The sequence below is a fragment of the Coenobita brevimanus genome, chromosome 4, assembly GCF_032717465.1.
Source record: "Coenobita brevimanus isolate Jiangsu-jjx chromosome 4, ASM3271746v2, whole genome shotgun sequence".
NCBI classification, from domain to species: domain Eukaryota; kingdom Metazoa; phylum Arthropoda; class Malacostraca; order Decapoda; family Coenobitidae; genus Coenobita; species Coenobita brevimanus.
The window spans coordinates 21,244,091-21,268,106 of record NC_136957.1 but is presented as its reverse complement, the minus strand read 5'-3'; positions in this window follow the sequence as shown (position 1 = coordinate 21,268,106).

The window sequence follows — 24,016 nt, the reverse complement described above, 5'->3', positions numbered from 1 at the left end:
TCCTAGGTTAGACCACATTTAGAATGCTGTGCGCAGCAGTGGTCCCCTAATCTTATTATGGACGAAGACAGGCTCGAGAGAGTGCTGCATAAAATGATCACAAGGTAAGTTTTCTTTGAAAAAGCGACGATTTAGAGGATGTCTAATACCCCTTGGGGGTAGGGGTTTTTTCAAGAATACTCCTCCAGTATCCCTGCTTGTCGTAAAAGGCGACTAAAAGGGTTGGCGGAGGGTTGGTGCCCCTCCCCGGAAAACAACTAACTAAAAAAACAAACAAGAAGCCTCGGACAAGGACTGACCAAACGATGACGACCCAGGACCGGACAAAGGACTTGGTAATGAGTACATGGAATGTAAGAGGAGCGAATGATGAGGTGAAAGAGAGAGAGATTGTCCAGGTGCTTGAGGGTGCGAAAGTGGATGTATGTGAAATAACTGAAACAAAATGGAGAGGAGAAAGTGTGAGAGAATGGGAGTATGGATGGGGTATATCTGCAGGAGTAGGTGAGAATGACAGGGCAAAGGAAGGAGTATGTATAGTTGTGATTAAAAGATGGAAGAAGAGCATAAGACAGTATGGATCAGTTAGGTCAAGGATTGTGTGGGTAAAGTTGAAAGTTGGAATACAAATGTGGGCGATTGTGTGTGTGTATGCGCCAACGCAAGATCGTGCTAGAAGAGTGAGAGAAGAGTTCTGGACAAATGTGGAAGTGTGCATGGAAAAGTTTGGAAGGAATGAGAGAGTGTTTTTGATTGGTGATATGAATGATAAAGTTGGTAATGTGAAGGTGGATGGAATAGTTGGTGAGTGGGGTGTGCCTGCTGACATAGATGAGAATGGGAGTGGGTTAGTGGACATTTGTACTGGGAGGGGGTTGGTGATAGCCAATACCCTCTTCAGGCATAAAATGATTCACAGGTATACATGGGGAGTGATAAGAAGGGTGGGTGGTGAACTGAATGAAAGGAAGGCAATGATTGATTATGTGTGTGTGGATGAAAGGATGCGAAGATGTGTAAAGGATGCAAAAGCGTATAGAGGTTGGGGGAGTGGACTTTCTGACCACTACTTGGTGGTGACCAGAATTAGGATGCAAGTAAGATGGAGGAATAGAAGAAGGGAAAGACGAGAGGAAGGAGTAGTTGCAAGGAGAGTGGAAAGGTTACAAGAGGATGAGAAAAAGGCAGAGTATAAGAGAGAAGTGGAGGAACGATTGGGCAAATATGAATTGGAGCAGATGGAAGACGTGGAAGGTGTGTGTAAGATATTTACAGAAGAAATATGAGCAGCATGTGATGTGGTGTGTGGAAGGAAGAGAAGACGGAGGGGGGTGCAAGGAACAGCGTGGTGGACTGAAGAGGTGAGACAGGCTGTGGCACAAAAGAAGAAAGCATACAATGAATGGATGAGAAATAGGGGCGTGGAAGAAGTTGAGAGGCAGAAGAGAGAGTTATATGTGGAAAGAAAGACAGAGGTGAAACGATTAGTAAGAGAGAGTAAGAAGAGAGTGGATGAGGAATTTGGAAGGAATTTGAGTGTAAAGTGGAGGGACTGTAAGAAAATGTTCTGGAGGGAAGTGAAAAGAGTAAGACAGGGTGGAAGTGAAGTTAGCAGGGGAGTGAAAGATAAAAATGGTAGATTACTAGTGGAAAAGGGAGAAAAAGTGAGCAGATGGAGAGAACACTTTAAGGAATTGTTGAACGTAGAGGATGGAAGTAATGCGAGTATAAGTGGCTGGGGAATGGCTGGGAGAAGGAGGGAGGTGAGAAGACAGGAAGAAATCAGTAGGATAGAAGTTGTGGAAGCAATGAAGAAAGTTAAATCGGGGAAAGCCCCAGGAATTGATGGAGTGTGTGGTGAAATGCTGAAGCATGGGGGAGAGATAGTAGTAGAATGGATGTGGAAGATGTGCAGATTGGTCTGGGAGGAAGGTAGAGTCCCGGAGGATTGGAAGTCAGGTATAATTATTCCCTTGTACAAAGGAAAAGGGGAAATAGAAGTATGTGGTAATCATAGGGGCATTTGTCTTCTTAGTATAATAGGAAAAGTGTATGGTAGGATACTTATAGACAGAGTTAGAGAAAGAACAGAGAAATTAGTTGGAGAAGAGCAGGAGGCTTTAGGAAGGGAAGAGGTTGTGTAGATCAGATATTCAATCTTAGATCTTTAGTGGAAAAGTTTCTAGAGAAGGGAAAGAAGTTGTATGCGGCTTTCATGGATTTGGAGAAAGCATATGACAGGGTGGATAGACAAGGATTGTGGAAAGTGTTAAGAATATATGGAGTAGATGGGAAGTTGTTGAATGCTGTGAAGAGTATGTACGATGGTGCGAAGGCTGCAGTGCGTGTGGATGGTGAACTAAGTGAATTTTTCTCTTTGAAAGTTGGTTTGAAACAGGGATGTGTCATGTCTCCATGGTTGTTCAATCTGTACATGGATGGGGTAATAAAAGAGGTACAAGGTAGGGTAGTGGATGTTGGAGTGGCCCTGGTGAGAGAGGATAGTGTTTGGAAACTCCCTGTACTGTTGTTTGCAGATGATACTGTGTTATTGAGTGAAGACGAAGGGGAGCTGCAAGGCTTGGTGGATGAGTTTGAGAGAGTGTGTAAGAAACGGAACCTAAAGGTGAATGTAGGGAAGAGTAAAGTGATGGTCTTTGAGAGAGGTGAAGTTAGTGAATGTACAGCGAGGTTGGATGGTGAGGAATTGGAAAATGTGAGTACGTTTAAGTATTTGGGTAGCGTGATGAGTAAGGATGGAGGTTTGGAGGGTGAAGTGCTTGAAAGGGTACAGCAGGGAAGAAAGGTTGCTGGTTCTTTGAAAGCAGTGATAAGAAACAGGGAAGTGAGCATGGAAGTGAAAAAGTTACTACATGACAGCATTGTGATACCAACTCTAACGTACGGAAGTGAAGCTTGGACATTGTTGGAAGGACACAAGTCAAGAGTGAGAGCAGTGGAAATGAGTTATTTAAGAGGAGTCTGTGGAGTCACGTGGAGAGACAGGCTGACGAATGAGGATATAAAGGAGCGTTGTGGTGTGAATGTGGATGTGATAGGAAGCGTTAAGAGGAACACACTGAGTTGGTTTGGCCATGTGGAGAGGATGGAGGGTGAAAGACTGACGAAGAGAGTGTATGTGAGTGAGGTGGAGGGGGAAGAGGGAGGGGGAGGCCGAGGATGAGATGGAGGGATGGGGTGGAGAGGTATATGAGAGAGGGGGGTGTGAGTTGGGAGCAGGGCAGTGAAATGGCGGGGGACAGGGCGACTTGGAGGCGATTTGTTTGTGGCCACCCCAAACGGGATTGAGGCGTCTGGCAATACTATACTATACTAATACAAGTATTAAATATTCTTAACAAATTTGACGATGTTAGATATGATATTTTGTGCGAAATACGTACGACTAGAAATAATGGACAAACTCAGAAGCAAGATATGCGACACTAATTTAGGGCAAAACTATTTTTACATTCGCTTAATGGAAAAATGGAATAAGATACCAGGAACAGCAGTCAGCGCAAAAACTACTGATACGTTTAACATTTGGACAAATACTTTGAGTCTATACGATATAAGTTAGTGTTATTCCCAAGTTGAAGTGATGACGATTGGGAGACTAATGATGGGAACATTCGGCGATTGTGTTTGCCTTCCTATTGGAGATCTGTAAAAGAGATATTACTCAAGGTTGTTCCTCTTCTGCCGTTTCAGAAAGTTTCCGTGTTTGTTCTTTTTAATATGCATGGTGTTTTTTCTTTCTTTTCCTGCCGGTTTAACCGGAGAGTGTGATGGGTGTGGGAGAACCTTCTTTTTTTCTTTTTCTCTTACACGTTTGTTCGATCCTAGTAGAATTAGCCTTTAATTCCAACAGATGACCTTGTCATGGGCCAACAGGCCTCCCTTTATCTGTAACTCCTACAGTTTGTACTTCTACGTACTCACATCATATATCCCACAAGTTAAAATCATTCTTTTCTCACACCCACTCCTTTCTCTTTCACTGTTCATTAATCTACCTAAAGTCTTTGTTAATGTACACTTATCACAGTTATACCTAATATTCTCTCTCTCTCTCTCTCTCTCTCTCTCTCTCTCTCTCTCTCTCTCTCTCTCTCTCTCTCTCTCTCTCTCTCTCTCTCTCTCCACTACTACATACATTCCGTCTTTATTCTAAAATTAATAATTTTAACCCTGTAAGAATCGGGATCACTGCCAATACAGTTTAAGATACCGGTATGCGCAAGTAATAATGAAGTAATTAGGCTTAGGAAATACCTTAGGGAATATAGTGGTTAGGTATAGTCTTTAATAACTCCTTCACTATAACAGATTATTTTATTTTGTGATATAGGTGTCCAGTGGTACCATCTTTAAATGGAAAAGTCATCCCCAGCTGAGAGGTTAACAATGTAATCGTAATTCCCACCATTAGTATCAGAAAGACGATTATAATAGGATATCTTACCGTCTTTATATCCATTGTATCATTTGGTTATTGGGACGTGTAAACACCGAGGCTATAAAACAGAAACACAGTGAAAGCAAGGAAATTAAACTATTATGTTGGTAATATACTGCTAAGTGAAGCAGGGTGCAGGTAGAGGTGTGTGAGAGAGAGAGAGAGAGAGAGAGAGAGAGAGAGAGAGAGAGAGAGAGAGAGAGAGAGAGAGAGAATACTAAGAACAACTGAAACAGGAAAGAGTATTCAGTGGTAGTGGCTGCTGTAAAAATGACTATGATGATGGCAGTAACAAGTGAAAAAGTTATGAAATTATTATGATGAGGCTGGTGGTGGTGGTGGAAATAATGACTAGGAAGTTATAGGTGATACGACAACAAGAGGAAGAGGGAGATGGGGAAAAATAAGGAAAATATGCAATACCAGTAGAGAAGATTGAAGAAATGGCGTACTTAAGGAAGTAAAGAAAAACAGAAAACACAGTAATGAAACAGAAACTAATAAATAAAGGAGAAGGGACACTGGATAAAAATACACGAACGATACCAAGGAAAGTGAGAAATGTCAGAAAGAGACGGTGAGGAAAACAAAAATGGAGGTAGAGCACGAGGAAATGAAAGAGTTGTTCCTAGGAGAGAGAGAGAGAGAGAGAGAGAGAGAGAGAGAGAGAGAGAAGGTAAGGAATTCGATGCTATTAAGATATCTAACTGCATCTCCTTCCTTGGTCGTCTCCGTTTCCTTCCCCGTCCACTGATCTTTCCTTACAACGTGTTATCGTTCTCTCCTCTGCCTACCTTATGGTAATCGCTTTTCCTCCTTGTGGCATTCTTTTGATTTCGCACCTCTCTTTATCTCTCCTGTTCGTCTTCTTCTCTAATTTGTTTCTCCTGCTTCGTTTTACTCACCAGTGCTGCTTTTTTTATGACTTCACTCGTCCTCTGTTCAGTTAATTATACTTCGCTTATTTTCACTTCTTTGTCTTCTTCACGTTCTTACTTCCTCTCTCATTCACAATATAATTTTATGGCCTCTCTCTCTCTCTCTCTCTCTCTCTCTCTCTCTCTCTCTCACACACACACACACACACACACACACACACACACAAGGTATTAGAAAAGCTTATAAGAAAAGCTTGGGTAAATCATCTAGAAGAACACAATATGATAACAGAAAGACAGTTTGGTTTCAGAAAAGGAAAATCATGTGTTACTAATCTGTTGAGCTACTAAGACAGAGTAACAAACACAATACAGGAAAGAGAAGGATGGGTGGACAGTATCTATTTAGATTTCAAGAAAGCATTTGACACAGTACCACACCAAAGACTTTTATGGAAACTGTACCATCAAGGAGGAATTCGAGGCAAACTGTTTTGTTGGATTCAAGATTTTCTCATAAAAAGAGAAATGAGAACAGTACTAAGGGGAAACTACTCATCATGGAAAGAAGTGACTAGTGGAGTACCACAGGGTTCAGTGCTGGCACCAATCATGTTTTTAGTGTATATAAATGATATAGACAGTAACACTGGAAATGAAAGCTATCTAAATATGTTTGCAGATGATACAAAAATACAAAGGAGAATTACTAACACAGACTCTTGTAAAGAGCTCCAAGAAGAATTAAATAAACTTCATGAATGGAGTAATACATGGCAAATGGAATTCAATGTAGACAGGTGTCATGTAATCAAGTTTGGTAAAAGTGGAAAAAGACCTGATTGGGATTATAAGTTAGGAAGTAAAACGCTACACACATCAGAAAGAGAGAAGGACCTAGGTGTGATTATCAATAACAGACTATCTCCGGCTAACCACATCAGTGAGAAGGTACGGAATATGTATACACTTCTTGCAAATATGAGAATAGCATTCACATACATAAATGAAGACATGCTAAGAAGGATAATAACTTCATTCATCAGACCAACCCTGGAGTATGCATCAGTAGTCTGGAGTCCTCATCTCAAAAAACACATAGACAAGATTGAAAAAGTTCAAAGGGCCGCTACAAGATGGATACCAAGCTTAAGGGATCTAAGCTACGAAGAAAGACTAAATAAATTGAATCTACCAACACTACAGGAGAGAAGGAAAAGAGATGACATGATAATGCCATATAAATGCATATCAGGGAAAGAGAAAATAGACATAAATGATCACTTAACATATGGGGAAGCATCAGCAAGAGGACATTGCAAAAAACTGCATAAGAAGAGAGGTGATAAAGACGTGAGGAAATTCAGCTTCCCAAACAGAGCAATTGATCATTGGAATGCATTACCGAATGAAATAGTGTGTGCCAAAACAATTCACAAATTTAAGGATTTGTACGATAAATATGGTTTAAGACACGGGACAGTACGAGCTTGATTCATTCCTGTAAAGATACAATTAGGTAAGAACAATTAGGTAAGAACACACACACACACACACACACACACACACACACACACACACACACACACACACACACTCACACACACACACACATCCTCAAACCACATAGAATGCAGTTTCAGTCAAACTTACACAAAAACCCTGTATTAAAATATCCACCGCAAAGGACAGTGATTTTGGTGGGACGTACGGAGTGGGACAGAAGAGTTGTTCTTCTGAACTTCCTTCAGGATGATGAAATCTTCATTAAATGACTGATGTCCACCTCCCAATGATTTTTCCCAACTTTCAAAAGACATAAGTAGTTCAGTGACCATTGAAGGTTTAATCTAACTCCTACATTTTGAAAAGTATCGGCTAAAAATTATGTCAGTAAAAAGAACTTAACTAATAAAACTTTCTTGGGCTGAATGGGTTAAATATATACACAGACAACAAAACTTAGGGCACTGACGTAGCCTGGCATATTAATTTCACTTTCCAGCCCCCCTAACGATCAACCATACCACAAAAATCATAGGCTCAACATCTTCTGCCTCTTCATGTGTCTAAACAAACGTACGCCAATCCCAGAGGGGTGAACACTAACAAGTTGCCTCCACATCACTCTGTCCTGCACCATCAGGCTGGCCTTATTCCGAATGACATTTCCCTCGTTGGTAAGCCTATCAACTTCATCCTCTCGAGCTCATCTTCAGCCTCCTTATCATCCTCTCGCATTCCAACTTTTTCACATGCTTCGTTGGACAAAATACCACAGGGAACTAAGGGAACAGTAGTAGTAGTAGTAGTAGTAGTAGTAGTAGTAGTAGTAGAAGAAGTAGTGGTGGTGGTGGTGGTGGTAGTAGTATTAATAGCAGTTGATTCTGAGTAACCCTGATCTGTCTGGCCGAGCAGACCAATAAATCGTAGGGGAAGTGGTCCCTCAACTGTCGCGTGTGGAACCGACGATTCTTTACGGTGAACAGCAAGATGCGGGGAAAAGTTTGAGGAGGTGTGGCTCCTGGATAGACCCTCCGACATTTGCGTCTCTCCACCTAATTATGGCAAGCCACCGTCCCTGCAAAACTGTCGCGTGTAGTGAACCGACGATTCTTTGCGGTGAACAGCGCCTCGCCACAGCAAGATGCGGGGAAAAGTGAGGAGGTGTGGCTCCTGGATAGACTCCGCATTTGCGTCTCTCCACCTAATTATCAGGGGCATCATAGTAATTAGTAGGCTCAACATCAGTCCGTTATTTAGCTGTAAGATTATCCAGCGTTGTAAATGGTTTCCTGTGTTGAAGCAAATCATTAGGCCTGTCACTCAATGTAGAACCACCTGAAGTGAAAAGAAGACTAAACAGTAACAGAAAGAGCTGGAGAAATAGGAAAAGAGGAGGGCAGACAGAAAATGAATGAAAGGTGAAGGAAGACGTAGGAAGCACTATATCAGTTGAGTGGATGATGGTCGCTGCTATCTATTTACCACTAAACAACAGCAGCAGCAGCAGTTTTAGTAATAGTAATCGAAGTAGTAGTAGTAGTAGTAGTAGTAGCAGTAGCAGTAGTGGTAGTAAGTTGTTGTTGCTTTTGTTGTTGGTGGTGTTATTGTTGGTGGTGTTATTGTTGGTGGTGCTCTTGTTGTTCTTGTTGTTGTTGCTGTTTTTGTTGTTGCTGCCCCAGGTTCATCTGACACGTAAACCCAGTGGGCTACAGAGTGAAGTAGCTCTCCTCCTGTAGTCCATCGGCCTTCGCTTTGGGGGATAGAGAGAGAGAACTGAGGGACGTCAGTATGACCGGACAGTGAAGCCGCCCCGTTATATCAGTGCCAGCACATGATCATGATCCTCTCCGGCACCAAGGGAACAGTAAACAGCAAAATTAAGTTCTTCCCTGTGATGGCGACTTTTTCAACTATGTTCCTGCTGCTAACATCGTGGCAGACGATTTCTTTTCTTCATTAAAGTATATCATGATAGTAAATAATTAAGTGTTAACTGCATACGATCAGTCCATTTCGTAAAGTACTGTCTGATTTGAATCAAACCAAAATAGCATGGAAAAGAGTAAATGGCGTCCTCGTGCTGCAGAGGTTAACGAGGAAGATACTAATGATACGATAACGGAATCACTACAGGATCACACCTCATGATTTATGAGAGAAAGCAATGATGATAGTAAATTTTATACTTGGAATCAATTCAAATATGTACGAGTAAGAAACTGGTGAGTGAAAAGCTTTGTGTTAAAGTGAGAGGGCTTTACTCCACTCAGTTTCACGCCCAAGCCAGAATCTCTTTCATTTTGTGTCATCCCTCTTCAAGCCTCCTCATTCACAACCCCTTCATGTGCATTCTCCACGTTTCCTTCTTAAAGTTATTGCTCCTTTTGTCATCTCTCTCTCTGCATTTTCTATTTTATATTTACTCTCTCTTTTTTTTTTTTTACTGTTTCTCCTTTCCTCTAATTGTATTCATATTGTAATCATGTTCCCATTCTTTGTCTGTCTGTCTGTCTGACTGTCTCTCTCTCTCTCTCCAACCACTTCCTCCCTTTCTACTAACATTCCGATCTTATTTTGTGTTTCACATCTCCTCTTTCCTAGTTTGTTCCAAAGCGGAATCGCTTCTCATAAGTTTAAGATAATTTTATCTACTAGTAACAACGAAATAATAAATCTCAAGGAAGATTTTTCGAATTAAATGGGTAAGATATTATAATCCTCACTAACTCCTTCACTATAAGAGATCCTTCTGATGTTGGATATAATTAGCCAGTGGCAACCATTTACAGATGGAAAAGCTATCCGGGATGAAGGACAACACTCCTAATCCCCTCCGTCAGTGACGAACGGAGAATTAATCCAGTAACTTACTAGCTTCACATACCTCACATCACTGGGTTTTTGGGACGTGTAAGTAATGAGGCAATGAAACAGAAACTCCGTATATATGAGGAAATAAAGAAAACGACGCAACATTGCTTGGCGAAGGAGGGTGGAGATGGGAAGCAAAGGGAAGGAAAGATAAGTTGAAAATAACCGAAAAAGGGGACAAAGATGACAGTGAAATACATACATATATATATATATACATATATATATATATATATATATATATATATATATATATATATATATATATATATATATATATATATATATATATATATATATATATATATATATATATGATATATATGTATATATAAACATATATATACTGTATCTATCTATCTATTGCCAGACGCCTCAATCCCGTTTGGGGTGGCCACAAACAAATCGCCTCCAAGTCGCCCTGTCCCCCGCCATTTCACTCCCCTGCTCCCAACTCACACCCCCCTCTCTCATATACCTCTCCACCCCATCTCTCCATCTCATCCTCGGCCTCCCCCTCCCTCTTTCCCCCTCCACCTCACTCACATACACTCTCTTCGTCAGTCTTTGACCCTCCATCCTCTCCACATGGCCAAACCACCTCAGTGTGTTCCTCATACCACTTCCTATCACATCCACATCAACACCACAACGCTCCTTTATATCCTCATTCGTCAGCCTGTCTCTCCATGTGACTCCATAGGCTCCTCTTAAATAACTCATATATATATATATATATATATATATATATATATATATATATATATATATTATATATATATATATATATATATATATATATATATATATATATATATATATATATATATATATATATATATAAGTCCTATTATTCGACAGCTGATTATTCGGTAGATCCGACATTTCGGCAGTTTTGAGAAATAGTCCCATTTACGAAAATCATTGATTGTTCGGCAGATGTCCAGAATCATCTCAGCAGTCCAGGAAGTTTTATCTGTGACTTGTAGGTCTAGTGTGTCATTACACTTCTGTATGTTCACTAATTTCTATATTTTTTCAGATTCATGTATAGTATTGTATTGATTACAATATTGCACAGTATTATACAGTACGGTAACCATCCCAACGAAATTAGCGAGGGTTACGTTCCAAGCCCCCTCGCTAATTCTTGAAATTCGTTTATTCTTGATGCCTTCCTGAAAATGACATTTAATAGTAATTGCGTAGCCCATGAACCACTGATACTGTAATGAATTAACCATAAATAAATGTTGCCTGTGAAATCAGTTTCCCCGTTGTTTTTAGCTGTACGGCTGTGACAGCTCTAGCATTTTTATTCCTCAGCATAATGGTGGAAGGGACTGTCCTGTTTAACTATGCCTAACCTAACCGAGTTTAACTGTACCTAATTATTTGACCAAACCTAACCTAACCTAAAGTCAGAAAAATATTTTAAAATAAACTGGAGGAATACGAATTGCTAAGGTCTTTCTGATGAAAGTTAAACGTACATTTAGCGCTCATTCTTTTGTTCGTTTTTGTGTTTAATGTGAAAGAGAGAGTATTGATGCAAACAGTAATAAATCCCATTAACCCCTTAATAACCTCCGGCACTGAACAACCATTTACAGGATCGATGTCAGTGATATCAAGATAGTGTGAGCTATAAAGAAAACTGAACAATTGTGGGAAGGGAACGAAGGTCACTGGTACGTTTACACGACTCTACGCTGTGATTCCAAGCAGTCAGGCGGTTGGTTAATCTCAGATGTTTTCGACGATTTCGAAAATATATCGTAACTTTATAAATTTTTCCGTGACTCACAGCGATATCATAGCATGAGTTTAGGAAGCTAAATAACACATTGCTAGGTGAGCCAGACGATTATCTTCACATGTTTAAGAAAAATAATTTTATTTCAGAAGAATGGAAGAAACTTACTCTACGTACTCAAAGAGAGATTAGATTTCTTCCATTTTCTTAAAGATGTGAAGATAATCGTTTGGCGCACCTAACAATGTGTAATTTAGCTTCCTAAACCCATGCTATGATTCACTATGATTCAAGGGAGAAATTACAAAGTTACAGTGCATTTACCTAATGGGCGAAAACATCTGAGATTAACCGACGCCCTGACTGATTGGAATCGTAACATACTGTAGAGTCGTGAAAACATACCAGTGACCCTCGTTCCCTTCCCAAAATTGTTCACAGTTTTTTCATAGCTCACTAGCTCGACATCACTGACATCGGTACTGTAAAGGGTTGTTCAATGCCCAAGGTTATTAAGGGTTAATAGAATACATTACTGTTTGCACCAATACTCGCCCTTTCACATGTAAACAAAAAAACGAACAAAAGAATGAGAGCTAAATGTACGTTTAACTTTCATCAGAAAGACCTTACCAATTCATATTCCTTCACTTTATTTATGTAATTTTCCGACTATTTCATTATGTTTGGAAAAAGTACTGTATACAGTACTCACTCCAAACATATTTGTAATAATACAAGTAGCGATGACTGTTCACCAATAAGTGATGTACTGAGCTGGTAGGTAATATTCCGTATCATTTCGGCCATCCAGGAAGTGTTATCTGACTTGTAGGCCTACTGTGTAATTACACATATATGTTCACTCATATATATATATATATATATATATATATATATATATATATATATATATATATATATATATTTCAGGTATAGTACTGTATTGATTGCAGTATTGTACAGTATACAGTACTCTCTCCAAACTCAGTTGTGATAGCATAAGTGGTGATGACAGTGTTCACCAATATATTTAACCCGTCACGTCCCGAGGTTTTCCGCACCTATGACATCCCCCAGTCCCGAGCCTTTTTGGAAATTTTTTTTTTTTTTTTTTGCTAAAACTTCCGCTTAGGTCGAGAAACGAAGGAAAATCACAAAGAAAGTGGTTTCTGCGGTCTATAAGTGGTCCGTACAGGTGAGGTTCCCCCCGGCAGGTATCGTATTCTGTAATGGGCTGGATATGCGTTTACGTTTTCTATGGTAAGGAATAGTGGGAGAAACAACACGCAACACCTCTACATTTATTGAATTTGAACTAATAAACAATAACAGTAACAATATAATGGATTTCAGACACATATATATGAAAAATAAGCATTGTACCATCGCGCAAGCATAGCGAGTTTGGTCCGAGTTGTAACATGCTATATGCTAAGTTTCTGGTATGAGTCAACCTATCATTTTTTCTACTTGTATACTTCTGTTTCAATGACAATTTACCAATTACAACTGTTTGTAAGTGTTTTCAGATGTTTTCATTCATTATGATGACATGCAGCATAAGTATAGCGCACATCAGCTTAGTAAGCGCACTCGCTATGACTCGTATTTCAACATACCAAATTGTTTTATCACTTTCCAATTATTTTCCCCTTTACATAGAACCTTTCCTCCACCACTGTAAAGGTTTTCAATTATTTTCATTCATTACGAGGGCATTTAGCGATATGCTAGCGCATATTCACGTAGCAACCACGATCTCAAACACTCGTGTTTCATCATCTACTTTATTTATTCACTCCAATTATAATTTCCCACTTACATTACACACGTTTACACCCCTAGAATGCACTGTACATACTTACTGCCATTATTTATTCAAGTGAGCGTGAGAATATCCCCTGAAAATACCCTCGCAAGAAATGTTTCGACATACATAATACTCACACACTTATATACTAATTATTCACTTTATCACTTGCTGACTTTTATTTTGACTATTACGTGCCTTATTCATTCAACTGAGCGTCAGAAAATCTTATCTTTATACACACGCTATGAATATTTGACTTAGAATATATATCATCACATACAATAATTTGAACTTATATTATACCCGTAATAATGTCACATAATAATAATTATATAATTACGGGCCGTATTTATTGTACTGAGCGACAGAATATCGCATCATACAACCCTCTCTATGTAAGTTTCAACTTAGGGCAGATTTATATACTTACCCACAATGTTTTCACTTATGTTCTACCCGTAGGCACTTTATACTAATATTTGGAGATCCACATGACTGATAATTTCACTGAGCGTCTGTCTGTCGCATTTACCTCATAATTTCAGCGTCCTTTCGCATTCACACAATGCTAAAATTGCATCAACGTGTGATATTCACTAAAACATGGGTGAATACAGAGACCCACGTCACACTGCACGCACTCATAGCGGGTGTCCTTCCTCTGTGTCGTGAGTCTCACCTGGGAATTACTGCACACGTGACACCTGCGCTGGGGCCTAGGTCTGTTGGGCTGGGGAGGGATAGGAGTGGGGAAATGGCGGCCGGATATTCTCTGGGGAGTTTGGGCAATAGGGGCAGTGCGGGTGCGATGTTGGGGCCTTTCAACAGCATACTTTGCAAAGATTTCTCTTGTGAGCTCCCTCACAAACCCTTCAAATGTTTCCTGAATTCCTGTGGTCATGGCGTGAAGGTGGTGGCAATTCAGAGCAGTGATATCTAGTAAGTGAAAGAACAGTTCTTTATACCACTTCATCGTTGTCCTGGCACACTCTACCGTCGATATCATGGAGTCTGACTGGTCCACGAGGCGCATGTTTATATTGTAATCCATAACACACTCAGGTTTCCAAACACGACGCCTGCTCTCGCTACGGTAATCTACAGAATCAGTACGGTGCATCAAGGGGCGGTGAACTGTGGACAAGAGGCTTACTTCTCTGTTGTAGTTCCACATTGTTGCAAGGATGTTGTTGGCTTTGAAGAAGACAATTTCACTCCTTGCAAGTTTCTGCCCTACCTTGGCCGACGCCGGTTCACCTTTACGGTTCCACAGACTCCCGTTTCATGCATGTGAAGATAACGAGCGAGAAGAGGGCTAGTGTACCAGTTGTCGAGGTAGAGAACGTGACCGCGATGAAGATAGTCTTGTATCATCGTCTTTACCACTGCTCCCGACAGTCCAATACTTCGATCTTCTATTATGTCTGTCTGTGCACCGGTGTACAAGACTATGTCTTGCACGTATCCAGTCCTACAGTCACACATAACAAAGATCTTGAACCTCAAACGGTGCCTTTTGCTGGGTATAAACTGTCTGAATGAAATATTGCCTCTCCACAACACGAGACTCTCGTCTATGACGAGATCTCTATAGGGATAGAATGAGGAACGAAAGGTTTGCCTGAGGTGATCAAAGACCAACCGAATTCGCCTCATTTTGTCAGTGTTGTTTGCATTTGCAGGGTCATGAGCATCATAAAAATGGAGGCGACTTAGAATTTGTTGAAACCGATTACGGCTCATCACTTGACCAAATATGGGGGTAAACATAACAGGGTCCCTAGTCCAGTAAGCAGGAATTCTATTCTTTCTTATAATACCCATCAAAAGGACCAGGGCAAAAAATAAAAACATTTCTGGAAGGGAGACAGGGTAATCATAGATCATAGAATGCCTACTCCTTGTTTCCAATCTTTCACTTTCTAGGCGCTGGGCTCTTGCAAACAGGTTTGTCTGGTAAACGATCTGCTCCACGAATGCCTCACTGAAAAACAGGTGGAAAAAATCCAACTTGGTGGAATTACTGTGAATACCTGGTGCAATGCAGCCAGATCGCCCTTGCTCAGTGAAGGGGTGAATGAGGGGAGAAAAATCACTCCCATCCTCCCAATCCCACAACACAAATCCCTCGTCCCCATCAGCCCCATCACCGCCTTCGTCTGGGTGGGGAGGAGATCCTGGTTGGGGAGGTGGGGGAGAAGGAGTATGGAGGGCTTCCCCACTGTCACTCCTCTTCCCTCTGCCTTTACCCTTTCCCTTTCCCTTATCCTTACGGCCTTGAGGAACATTAGGGGGCTGTGGGGATGAAATAGTAGAATATTGGGGAGCAGAAGACGTGCTGGGGAGTGGTTCCTCCACACCTTCCCCCTCCATTACCACACCACGTGCTCTCTCACGCAACCTAGCTCGACCACGTGTTAGGGGATATTGGGGAGCATAAGACATGCTTTGGAGTGGTTCCTCCCCACCTTCCCCCTCCCTCACAAACCCACGTGATAAGGAACGCACCTGCACTGGCCCACGTGATCCACTCTGCCGCCTCACATTACGTAGGGAGAGCAATGACTCACTCACGTCACTCTCACTTTCCCTAATCCCTGGACTTTCCGTTTCACTCCCCACTCCCTCCACTTGACTTCCTAGCTCCCCAAACAGAATGCTAGGCCCATACCTGCTCATACGACGTGGTGTGTGCTCTGGGCCAAATGTGTAATGACCTCCCGTCCATACCACGTGGCAGCACGTCCCACGGCTCCGTCCTCGTCCTCGACCTTGAATTCTGCTTCCAAATCACGCTGGGGATAGGGATAGGATATACCACGTGCCTTCTTTGCCTCCTGCCCCTCTCTAGCAGCACGGTAAGTCACGTACTGCCGCTTCCTGGGTGACGGAACTTCCTCGTCGCTGCTGGTGGTTTCTTCCTCCTCTGGCTGCACATAATCTTTGTCCATCTCCTCGTCGTCCAGTGGGGAATCACTGTCGTCGATAAAGGTGTCCAGGGCGACTTGAATCTCGCTGTCTGAGAGACCTCTCTTAGCCATGTCTGAGCAGGACCGTGGCTACCAAGTGAGTGGATGAGTGGCGGGCTAGCGCGGGTCGCATGGGGTCGCCGAGTGTCCCCGCCTGGTGGCAGGTAGAGGAAGGTCAGGCGAGGGTACGTACCGCAAATCAATCGCGAAATTTGAAAATTGTCGAAATTATGCACATTGCAATTGCACGACGTACTGGTACGTCGCTGGGACTGGCAAATGCAAATCGTTGCAATGTACCCATACGTCGACGGGATGGGGCGGGTGAAGGTACTGAGAGAGAAGTTTTTTTTTTTTTTATTATTCAGCAAATCCAATTTCTTGGCATCATCCCGGTCCCATACGTGCCAAATAGTAGGACTTTTACTTACACATAATGTGTTCAAGAGTGCGAGATATGCTGTGATGGCATTGTGTGAAACGAAGATGAAAGGGTGTGAAGTGGAGGAGTGGGAAGGTGTGAAATGTGTAAGATCAGGAATGAATGGAAGAGGAAAATGCAAGGAAGGAGTTGCTTTGTTGATGAATGAGGTGTGGCAGAGGGGAATGAGAGACTAAAAATGTGTTAGCTCGAGATGTATGTATGTCAAGTTCAAGTTTGAGAAGGCGAAAGTGGAAGTGATTGTAGCATATGCACCATGTGAGGAAAGGATTGAGAGAGAGAAAGACAGGTTTTGGGATGAGCTGGCTGAAGTAGTGGGAGAAATGCCCAGGAGCTATAAAGTGATTGTGATGGGGGATATGAATGGAAGAGTATGCACTGGTCCTGAGGATGACAAAATGGGTTGCTATGGAGTTCCAGGAGAAAATGATAATGGGAAAAGACTAAAGGATATGTCAGGAGAGGAAGTTGTGCATTTGTAACTTGTATTTCAAATACAGAGATGCACATAAATATACATGGTATAGAGGGAACGGGGATCGTGTTGAAAGAAGCCTGACTGATTTCGTGCTAGTTGAGAGATCGATGATGGGAATGGTTGCTGATACGAGGGCTGTGAGACGATGATGTGGAGGTCTGTCAGATCATATGACTGTGGTATGCAAGATCAAGCTGAAAGGAGTGAAGTGGATCAGGAGAGAGAAAAGCAGTCAGGGAGAAAGACTGAAAGTTGAGAAGCCGAGGATCAAAGAAATGGCAGATGAATACAGGACCAAAGTAGAGGACGAGTTAGAATTACTGAATTGGAATGAAATGGATCTGGACAGACTATGGAATGCATTTAGGGATTGCTTAGTTAGGAATGCTAAAGCGGTACGTGGTGTGGCAAGAGTAACAACAGAAGAAAGGTACGGCATGGTGGGATGAGGAGGTAAAGAGAGCGGTGGAGGAAAAGAGGAAGAAGTGGCTAAAGTGGTTACAGGATAGGGGTTCAGTTGAAATAACTGAATATGTTGAGAGCAAGAAGCACGTAAAGAGACTAGTGAAGAGGAAAAAGAAGGAGGTAAATGAGGATCTAGGAAGAAAAATGAATGCGAACTACTCTGAAAATAGAAAGTTACTCTGGAAAGAGATGCGGAAATGTAGAAGTGAAAACGGTAAGAAATGGGATGGTGTGAAGGATGCAGGTGGTAGACTATTAACCCATGGAGATGAAGTAAGGACCAGATGGAAAGAATATTTTGAAAGCCTGATGAATGGGGATAGAGAGAGCAGAGCAGCTGTAAACATGATTGGTGTGGGGGTGTGCAGAGAAGGAATGCAGTGCAAGGAGACGTGACACTCGCACAGGTGAAGAGTGCTGTGAAACGGATAAAAAAATGGGAAAGCAGCTGGGGTTGATGAGGTGTATGCAGAGATGCTAAAATGTAGTGGAGAGAATGGAATGAAGTGCTTGTTGGAGATATGTAAGAAGGCATGGATGAGTGAAACTGTGCCTGCAGAGTGGAAAAAGGCTGTGATTGTACCCCTGTACAAAAATACAGGTGAACGAAGTGAGTGTAAGAATTATCGTGGCATAAGCTTATTGAGTGTGGTAGGGAAGGTATATGGAAGAATTATTATAGAGAAAGTAAGAGAGATATTAGAAGTCCTAGTGAGTGATGAACTGGGTGGCTTTAGGAGTGGCAAAGGATGTGTGAACCAAATATTTGCAGTGAGACAGATAGTAGAGAAGGCTTGTGAGAAGGACCATAAGGTGTTTATGGCATTCATGGATCTGGAAAAGGCATATGACAAAGTGGACAGAGAAGGATTGTGGAAAGTTTTGCGCATGTACGGTGTAGAGGGTAAGCTGTTAGGTGCCGTCAGGAGATTTTATGATGGTAGTGAAGCATGTGTCAGGGTTAATGGGCATCTAAATGAATGGTTCACAATCAGTGTGGGCGTGCGACAAGGTTGTGTGATGTCCCCATGATTGTTCAATGTATATATGGATGGGGTGATGACAGAAGTGAAAACACGAGTAATGGAGAGAGAGATGGCATTGGTAATGAATGGTGATGGATGGAATATCTCAAATTTGTTGTATGCTGATGATGCAGTACTGCTTGCAAGTACCAGCCAAGAACTTCGTAGGCTAGTGCAGAGTCTTGCTAATGTCTGTAAGCGTCGTTCCTTGAGAGTAAATTTAGAAAAGAGTAAAGTGATGGTTTTTGAGAGAGAAGATGACTCCCAGTGCAATGTAACAGTGAATGGAGAGAGACTGGAATTGGTGAGAGAGTTCAAATACTTGGGTACAGTAACAGAAAAGAGAGGAAAATGTGGAAAAGAAGTTGAAAGTAGAGTGACACAAGGAAGAAGAGTAGCTGGTGCAATGAATGCCTTGATAAGAAACAGAGGCTTGAGTGTTGCAGCTGCACGAGGCTTACATGAAGGAGTGTTAGTGCCAACTTTAACATATGGATGTGAGACTATGATGTGGCATGAAAATGAAAAGTCAAGAGTAAGAGCAGTGGAGATGGGACTGCTGAGGAATGTATGTGGAGTACAGAGGGTGGATAGGATACAAAATAATGTGATTCGTGAAAGATGCGAGGTGAGGAAGTCGGTGGACACCAGAACTGAAGAGAGTGTACTGAGATGGTAAGGTCATGTGGAAAGAATGGATAACAATAGAGTGGTGAAGAAGGTATATCTGAGCGAATTCGAAGGAGGGAGGAGGCGAGGTAGGCCAAGGAGAAGGTGGAGAGATATGGTGGATGAATGTGTGAGGAAGAGAGGTTTGGAAGTCGGTGAGGCTAGGGAACTGTCAGGAGATCGAGCTGGCTGGATGAATTTTGTGAGGAGATATGCATGATCAGGGATTTTTGGCACCCCTTTTTAACGTGGCAGCGTCTGGATTTACTCTGTCGGATACGATATGTGAAGCTACATAACGTGGTGAATGTTTTTGCCATATCCGATAGAGCCAGGATTCCGGGGGCTTGAATGATGAGTGAATGGAAGCGTGGCCCATTGGATTGGGCAATTTTGGGCTGTCTGGACATTGCTACTCCTCATCCTGCCCTTGGGTGGGAAAGGAGGTCCGGATGATGATGATATATATATATATATATATATATATATATATATATATATATATATATATACAGATGTATGATTATATATATTATATGTATACAGATATATAATTATATATATATATATATATATATATATATATATATATATATATATATACAGTATATACATACATAAATATATCATCAACATCATCATCAGACGTTTGAGTATCCACTGCAGAACCGGCCTATCCCGACCGAAGTCGGCACGATACAGCCAATGTATCTTTACCAGGTGGCTTAGGCTGTCTAGTAGAGATTGTATGCAGGGTGACAAGTGCTTGTAAGTGTAATTGTAGTGTTGGAGTGGCTTTGGATGCGTGTGTAGTCTGTGAACCAAGTGTAATCGGCCCGCGCAAGCTGACTGGGTGCAAGCATACTTTACAGTGAGCGACACTGGTTCAACCACAGCACCCCTTGTGTCCGCCAATGCAGTACGTGGCCGGTGAACACTCCCAAAGTTTATTACCCTGGCAGGGCGCGAACCCTGGTCCACCCGTGTACGAAACGCACACTCTACCACTGTACCACAGAGGCTCTCTCTCTCTCTCTCTCTCTCTCTCTGTATATATATATATATATATATATATATATATATTTATATATATATATATATATATATATATATATATATATATATATGTATCCTAACACCCTCAAAACCCACATCGTCACAATGCAGTATTAATGCAGCTATCAATATAACCATCACTTTAACCATCCACCATAAAGGATAAAGACTTTCCAGGGTTATATTGAGACATAGAGCTGGGTTACCTTTATGAAGTTTCGTTTCAGTATGATGATGCTCCTGTTAAATACATTCTTTCTACCTCAAAACGATTTTCATCGCCTAAGGGAGAACCTCAAGAAATGGTTTTGTCTAATACAAATAGTTTGAAAACCATACACTAAATAGAATTTGGCTGTAGCAAGAACACATGTGATATGTTATCCTCAGGCTACCGCTAAAGGGTTTAAATTACTTCCGGTTTCTTAAATACACAGACGACACAGGCTTTAAAGCACCATGTTTATGTTAGCAAAGAAAAACACAAGTGGCGCCAAACACAACAAACCTCGCCCGACAGCAGTTATTTTATTTTCAAACCTTTTCAAGTAATAGTCCTCTGAAAATCCGTGGCCTTGTTTTTAACGTCTCAAGGTCACTGAAGGTGAAAGGTCATTGTTCCAAATGATAACCTATATAAGACTTCCTATATCTTGATGACAGTAAATATCTCTATCTTGAATCATTTTCGAGTTATAGCCCCCTGAGTATCCATGAACTTGTTTGATCTTTCAGTGTCACTTAAGGTCAAAGGTCATGGTACCAATTAAATGCCTATGTGGGACTTCCTATATGTAGATAATTGTAATTATCTGTCTGCCACCAGTTTCGAGTTGTAGCGCCGTGCATATCCGTGATCTTGAGTTTGACCTTTCAAGGTCACTCAAGGTCTAAGGTCTTGGTGCCATATGAAAGCCCATATTACTAACTCCTCTATGTTGATAATAGTAAATATATATTCAGCCAGTTTCAAGTTATAGCCCTCTGAAAATCCGTGACCTTGATTTTGACCTTTCAGGGTCACTTGATTACCTCCAAAACTTAATCACTTTCTTTTGGGACCAGTGCCCATATATCCTGAAAGTTTCATGTAATTTTAATCAGCCGTTTTTCGGTGACGTTGATAACAAAGAAACAAAGAAGCTCCACCAATAATAATAGCCTACCTCGTTGGGCTCCGTCCGGATCAAGTACGCTAATAATTGATCCTCCAGGCCCTCCAATAATATTCAACCGTGCAGGAAAACAATCGGAATCAATATCTTCAGTTTCTTTACCCGCCTATAACCAGACTCCTTAACCCGTCACGTCCCGAGCCTTTCCGCACCTATGACATCCCCCAGTCCTGAGCCTTTTTGGAAATTTTTTTTTCTTCTAAAACTTCCACTTAGGTCGAGAAACGATGGAAAATCCTGAAAAAAGTGGTCTCTGCGGTCTATAAGTGGTCTCTACAGGTGCGGTTTCCCCCCGCAGGTATCATATTCTGTAATGGGCTGGATATGCGTTAACGTTTTCTATGGTAAGGAATAATGGGACAAACAACACACAACACCTCTACATTTATTGAATTTGAACTAATAAACAATAACAGTAACAATATAATGGATTTCAGACACATATATAGGAAAAATAATCATTGTACCATCGCGCGAGCATAGCGAGTTAGGTCCGAGTCGTAACATGCTATATGCTAAGTTTCTGGTATGAGTCAACCTATCATTTTTTCTACTTGTATACTTCTGTTTCAATGACAATTTACCAATTACAACTGTTTGTAAGTGTTTTCAGATGTTTTCATTCATTATGATGACATGCAGCATAAGTTTAGCGCACATCAGCTTAGTAAGCGCACTCGCTATGACTCGTATTTCAACATACCAAATTGTTTTATCACTTTCCAATTATTTTCCCATTTACATAGAACCTTTCCTCCACCACTGTGAAGGTTTTCAATTATTATCATTCATTACGAGGGCATTTAGCGATATGTTAGCGCCTATTCACGTAGCAACCACGATCTCAGACACTCGTGTTTCATCATCTAGTTTATTTATTCACTCCAATTATAATTTCCCACTTACATTACACACGTTTACACCCCTAGAATGCACTGTACATACTTACTGCCATTATTTATTCAAGTGAGCGTGAGAATATCCCCTGAAAATACCCTCGCAAGGAATGTTTCGTCATACATAATACTCAGACACTTATATACTAATTCACTCACACACTTATATACTAATCATTCACTTTATCACTTGCTGACTTTTATTTTGACTAATACGTGCCTTATTCATTCGACTAAGCGTCAGGAAATCTTATCTTTATAGACACGCTATGAATATTTGACTTAGAATATAAATCATCATATACAATAATTTGAACTTATATTATACCCGTAATAATGTCACATAATAAGAAATATATAATAAGGGGCCGTATTTATTGCACTGAGCGACAGAATATCGAATCAAACAACCCTCTCTATGTAAGTTTCAACTTAGGGCAGATTTATATACTTACACCCAATGTTTTCACTTATGTTCTACCCGTAGGCACTTTATACTAATATTTGGCGATCCACATGACTGATATTTTCACAGAGCGTCTGTCTGTCGCATTTACCTCATAATTTCAGCGTCCTTTCGCATTCACACAATGCTAAAATTGCAGCAACGTGTGATATTCACTAAAACATGGGTGAATACACAGACCCACGTCACACTGCACGCACTCATAGCGGGTGTCCTTCCTGTGTCGTGAGTCTCACCTGGGAATTACTGCACACGTGACACCTGCGCTGGGGCCTAGGTCTGTTGGGCTGGGGAGGGATAGGAGTTGGGAAATGGCGGGCGGATATTCTCTGGGGAGTGTGGGTAATATGGGCAGTGCGGGGGCGCTGTTGGGGCCTTTCAACAGCATACTTAGCAAAGATTTCTCGTGTGAGCTCCCTCACAAACCCTTCAAAGGTTTCCTGAACTCCTGTGGTCATGGCGTGAAGGTGGTGGCAATTCAGAGCAGTGATATCTAGCAAGTGAAAGAACAGTTTTTTATACCACTTCATCGTGGTCCTGGCACACTCTACCGTCGATATCATGGAGTCTGACTGGTCCACGAGGCGCATGTTTATATTATAGTCCATGACACATTCAGGTTTCCAAACACGACGCCTGCTCTCGCTATGGTAATCTACAGAATCAGTACGGTGCATCAAGGGGCGGTGAACCGTGGACAAGAGGCTTACTTCTTTGTTGTGGTTCCACATGGTTGCAAGGATGTTGTTTGCTTTGAAGAAGACAACCTCACTCCTTGCAAGTTTCCGCCCTACCTTGATCATGTGACGCCGGTTCACCTTTACGGTTCCACAGACTCCCGTTTCATGTCTGTGAAGATAACGAGCGAGAAGAGGGCTAGTGTACTTCGTACCAGTTGTCGAGGTAGAGAACGTGACCACGATGAAGGTAGTCTTGTATCATCGTCTTTACCACTGCTCCCGAAAGTCCTATACTTCGATCTTCTATTATGTCTGTCTGTGCACCGGTGTACAAGACTATGTCTTGCACGTATCCAGTCCTACAGTCACACATAACAAAGATCTTGAACCCAAAACGGTGCCTTTT